Below are 5,766 nucleotides of genomic sequence, written 5' to 3'. Positions count from 1 at the left end.
TTATGTGAAGCAACTTCATCAAAAGGTGAGAACCAACATTGAAGTGCGAACCGAACAATATATGCGAGCTGCAAACAAAGGAAGGAAGCAAATAGTGTTTGAACCCAGAGATTGGGTTTGGGTTCACATGAGGAAGGAAAGGTTCCCGGCCCAACGAAGGTCAAAGCTGTTGCCAAGAGGAGACAGACCCTTTCAAGTGTTGGAACGAATTAATGAGAACTCTTACAAGCTTGATCTCCCAGGTGATTACAATATTAGCGCAAGCTTTAATGTGGCTGATTTATCTCCCTTTGATGCAGGTAGCGATTTGGGGACAAATCGCCTCGAAGAGGGAGGGAATGATGCAATCGAGCCCCATGAGTTATCAAGTGCGAACGATGTTTCCCTCGAGCTGCCTAAAGGACCTATTACCAGAGCTAGGGCTAAGAAGTTTAAAGACACAATTTCAACTTTGGTTGATCGGGTTTGGGGTGAATCCGTGGCCAGTCTACTTGAAAACTCATGGACTAGCAAGATGAGCAAACCGTGCACTTTACTTCAAGCTCTTCCAGCTTAATTTTTAACAAGCTCGTTTTTAGCTTATTCATTTTTTTGAAATAATTAATTAAATTGTCTTAGTTGCTGTTCAGTTTAATTTGAGTCTTAGTTAAATATTTCTTGGTTCAGCCGAATTAATGTGTGAGATTTAAGCTAAGTAAATTTGTTGAATTTGCTAGGACAACGTACATGGACGACAAAGAAGAGGTGGACTGCAACATGCATAAAAGCCGAATTGATGTGGAGGTGAACGGCATGAAATTAAGGAAGCATTTGACCAACATCATGCATAATTCATGGAAGAATTTGAGGAAGCATTTGACCAACATCATGCATAATTCATGGAAGAATTTGAGGAAGCATTTGACCAACATCATGCATAATTCATGGAAGAATTTAAGGAAGCATTTGGCCAACATCATGCATAATTTATGGAATAAATTGAGGAATCACCATGGCCGAATTTGGCTTCCAATTTTGCCCATTCGGCTACCCTTTTGTTTTGCCTATAAATATGTGTTAAATTTCATTGTAAAGGATCAAGAACCTTGAATTAATGTTTTTACATTTTGTGAGATTGTTTACAACTCTCATTGTTCTCCAAAGACTCGTTTGACTTATCAAGTAACCCTTGTGGCGTCAAGCCATTCTTCTTATCCGAACTTATCACTTTGCACCCAAAGTGTGGCGTTCAAGTTATACCGAGGTTCCTATCATACTTGATAGTGGGTCAAGGTTCCATTCTATACTTCCGCAAATCCACCTTAACCAAATAGAAATCGGGGTGATACTCTCCAGTGTTGAATCATTTCTGGAGTTAAGTCCATTTTCTCCATTCCCACAAATTACCGCAAAAATTAACTATCCATTTTATTCATTTTTCTTTATCCTTTACTCCCATTCACGATCGGGCAATACGTGCGGCTCGACACATCTGTAACCGGGTTCGTATCAAGATGAGTCATATTCTGCATTCCCATACTCTCCACATGTTTCTCGGAACTCCTAGCTAGTAGAGTCTTGTTAAAGGGGTCTGCAAGATTATCCTCTGATGTGATTTTGACTACATCTAGTACACCCAGTTTTCCATAAGTTTCAAAAATAGGAATAATTGGGGGTTAAATTGAAAGGAATCGTAAGTTGATGGCTTCTACAGAAAAATTAAGAAAATTTTAGTGGCTATTTTGGACGTAGTTGAGATCCAATTTTGGTTCGGTTGGATGAGAACCAACTGGTTTGTTAGTAGGAAACAAAATGATTAACAATGGATGTTTTCTATAGGGTTGATAATTGTGCATGGATGGCTACACCTGGACTCGATGATCGGGTCGGGTAAGGGCATTACAATTTTAGTGGTAAAAGAGCACAGTTTAGTCAGTCCTTTGGACGTTTGAATTGGAAAGAATACCTCTATGTGCTTGATGTTTTATCAAAAAGGCAATGAATAAAAGAAGATAATTTTATAAAAAAAAAGATACAACGAAAGTTAAGTCTTATTATTTGTCGTGTGAGTTGCCATCTCATTGGTGAATTCACCTCCTTTTCGCTAAGTCTTTCAAAAAAAAGTGGGAATGACCATGTCTGATTCTTGAAAATAAGAAATTCATCGAATTCCTTCCATCCTCTCTAACAACCTCCTCATTGGAACTAGAGGAGTGAAAGTGTCGAATTCAAGAATGACACAGGAAAGTTTACACATATAGATGGAGTTGTGATATTCACATTGAAAGGACCTGTAACACTGGGTATACTTAGCTGTGAGTTTGAAATTGAACGAGGAAGGCCTTTTGTGTCTGGTTTGAATAAGGATTAAATGAGAACTATGAGGTGGAAAGTATGCTTGGAGGCCAAATTTGGTATCTATTGTACATCCTTCAAGGGCTTACAGTCTCCCCATTTTGCAAGTGCACCTTTTTGTCAAGACGCAGCTTATGAGAGCCAATACCATCTTTTAACCTCTTTTTCTAAACCTTCAAATGTTTGAATATAGACTTCCAGGCGGGGAGAGATATGTAAACCCAGAACTCTAGCAGACAAACTTCTATGAATCAAGGATTTTCTCAACCCTGCCAATGGTTGAAAGGAAATTGCTAGGGTTGTGAATGCAAGGAGGCAAGTTCTTGACAATGAAAAGAAAGGAAAGTGAGTGGTGCTAACATGGTCTCTTAATGATGTTATTGTAGAAGTCGTAATGAATGGAATCAAAGAAGTGAATAGGGAGGTTGAGGAAAAGGACTCCTCCAGTTCTTGAGGCAGATTCTTGCCATGTGATGTGATCCAGCTTGGTTGATTGAGTCGATTCACTTGATTGCTTGATCGTCGATGAGGAGTAGTTGGAGTTGTCAAAATTGGGTGATTTAGGCTAAGGTTTGCGGAAGCTTTGAAAGGGGTTTAGATGAGTGGTTTGGTGTTGGTAGGTTCGGTTTAGAATAGAAACAAGGTAGGATAAAAAAAGGTAATTGATGGAGATGGAAAATAGAACTTAAATGTCAAGAAATTTTCAATACTATAATGAGTATCGCCCCAAATCTTATATGGTTTATGGTGAAAAGATGGAAACAGGAATATGGACCTCAACCCGTTACTTAACAAAGTAAGAACTGAAGGTATATTGAAATGGATGAACACCACACCAGGATTGGTGATAAGTTCGGAAAGAGTTCGGTTGATGCCACTAGCACGCTAGATAAGCCAAATCGAGACTCACACGAAATATGAGAGGGAGAAACCTTACAAGAACAATAGTTCATTCAGAAATTTGACAAAAAGTCCTTTTATAATGAAATTAATCAACTATTTATAGCCATGACATTGGCTAGCCGAAAAGACAAAAAAAGATGCTAAATGGTCAGCAAAATAAATGCTAAATAGGCTGGAAATTCCATGTAGCTTCCTAGAACGTCCAAGGGAAGTTTCTTAGCTTGGAAGGCTAAAAAATTAGCTTCTAGATGGAGTCCATTCAGCTGGCATTAATCAAAGGGTGGTGAGCTGAAATATCTTGGTAGATTCGACCTAGGTGTTTGAATGGATTTAATTGAAGTTCCTTGATCAGCTAAATAGTTTAGGAGCTTTAATTGGCAGCTTGGATATTGTAATGGTCACCCAAGTATGAAAACGAATTCAAAAAGTCTTGTGTGTGTTAAAACAAAATTCTGGATAGCCTTGTAATGTGAACGGAATGTGCAGCTAGTGTGAAAGCTTTCAAGGTAGCTTTGCGGAGCTAACCGGCCACTTTGGGAAGAAAACCAGCAGCTATTCTTTGGCCATTCAAGTCCATGAAGAGGTGCTTTGAAGAGCTGAACCATTAGCTCACTTATTTCCATCCCAAGCAATGAACCTGCAGCAAAATTAATTCAGCAAATTAAACACCCTTTGAACACATTAAATCGGCAGCAAATAAACTCATAAACCTGCATGAATCTGTTTTGGGACAAATTTAATTCAGTTACAAAGAACTCAATAAATCTGCACATTAAATTTAATTATAGCACCTAATTAATTTATCTTAGGCTGGAACATATTAAATGGCTGTAGGACTTAGGACAAATTAAATGGCCTAAAAACAAACTAAATGGCTGTAAGAATTTAGACACATTAAAGGACTTATTCAAACATACTAATTAGTTTAAAAACAAATTAAACACTTAACTAAATTTATTAAATACTTAAACTAATTTTATTCCAGCAAATAAAATTAATAAGCTGAAAAGAATTTAAACCGAGCTCAAACGAGCTGAAATAATCTCATGTGAGTTGAAATAAAATTAGGTGAGCTGAACCAAGCTAAATGGAGCTTGAAGAGCTGAATTCAAGCTGAAATCATGGCCGTTCGTGGCTGGGTTCGTATCATTTCCCCCTTCTTTAGAACGACTTGTCCTCAAGTCGAGCTGTTGGTTCAGTTGATCATAGCTCCTCTTACTCAACTTTCCTCGATCAAACGGGGCTAATGGCAATTGAATCCACTGAAAAGAATGGGCATGAGTTAGCAAATAGCAATGCAAATGAACTAGTAGTCCAATCATAAGCATAACAGAATGCATGTGAATGGACAGGTTCAAAACAACATATTGACAACCATGCAAACAAATTAATTCACGTGCCAATGCCTCGTCAAATATTCGAAACAACATTGGACATGTTCTAAGGCATTCAAACGTTTCAAATGGTTTCCACAAGCCATGAATAAATCGTGAGTAATAAATCAAATGGTAAACATAATTGTCACAAGCAGGCATTTGAAAAGATTCATATGATTCATGAATTGGCTTGGTTGGACATTGCAATTTCCATTTAATCATATGGTCACCAACAAAGTCATGAAGATCAAACACAAGAATCTTTTTATCAACAACCAAAACAGGTAGATGATCAATAAGCAAGATAGCACAGTCAAGCAAGTCACGATTTAAGTGTTTCACAAGAACCAAATCAACAACACTATCTTTGTCACCACCTAAAGAGAACAATGATGTTTCAAAAAGTTCATGAGCCTTACCTTTAAAAGTAGGAAAACAAAGATCAGTTTTACCTTGTTCAGTCAACACAAACCTTCACTCCTCGGGGGTATATTGTAGTTGAAGCTTTTCAATTTGACTCTCCATCTTTGGCGGTTGGGAGAAAAAAGAAATCAAGCTCAAATTACATCCAAAATAAATGAAAAATTCATTCAATCGGCCATGCATCCAAAGTCTTATTTGATCAAAACTTGCATATCTCAAATTATCAAATAGTATTGATATGTCATTATTGCAAACAAGTGAATTCAATCGATTCAAAGGACAATTACTCATGCATGTTCGCACACAATCAAATTCAAGAGTCCTTTTCCATGCCTTTTTAACATGATCAATCTCAAAGAAAGATTTATATGGGTGTTCATCTTGTGCATTCAAAATGTGCCAAGGACAATGGATTGCAGTTTCATTTGTTTGTGGTTCAGCATAGCAATTTGTATCTACATTATTCTTGCAATCATCGCTCAAAACATACACTTCACATAGTTTTCCCGATCATCGACGAGGAGAAGTTCTAGCAACCAAAAAGGTGTAAATTTTGTTTTAAAATTTACGGAAGCTTACAAAATGAATTTTGAAATCATAGAAGGTTTAGAAAGATGTAGGTTCGGTTCAATAAAGGAATCAAAAGATAGTTAAATTTGGGATAATTTGTGGGAATGGAAAAATGGACTTAACTCCAGAAACGATTCAATAGTAAAGAGTGTCACCCCGG

The sequence above is a fragment of the Gossypium hirsutum genome, chromosome D12 (assembly GCF_007990345.1).
Source record: "Gossypium hirsutum isolate 1008001.06 chromosome D12, Gossypium_hirsutum_v2.1, whole genome shotgun sequence".
Taxonomy (NCBI): domain Eukaryota; kingdom Viridiplantae; phylum Streptophyta; class Magnoliopsida; order Malvales; family Malvaceae; genus Gossypium; species Gossypium hirsutum.
The sequence above is the reverse complement of the archived record's forward strand: the minus strand, read 5'-3'. Positions refer to the sequence as shown.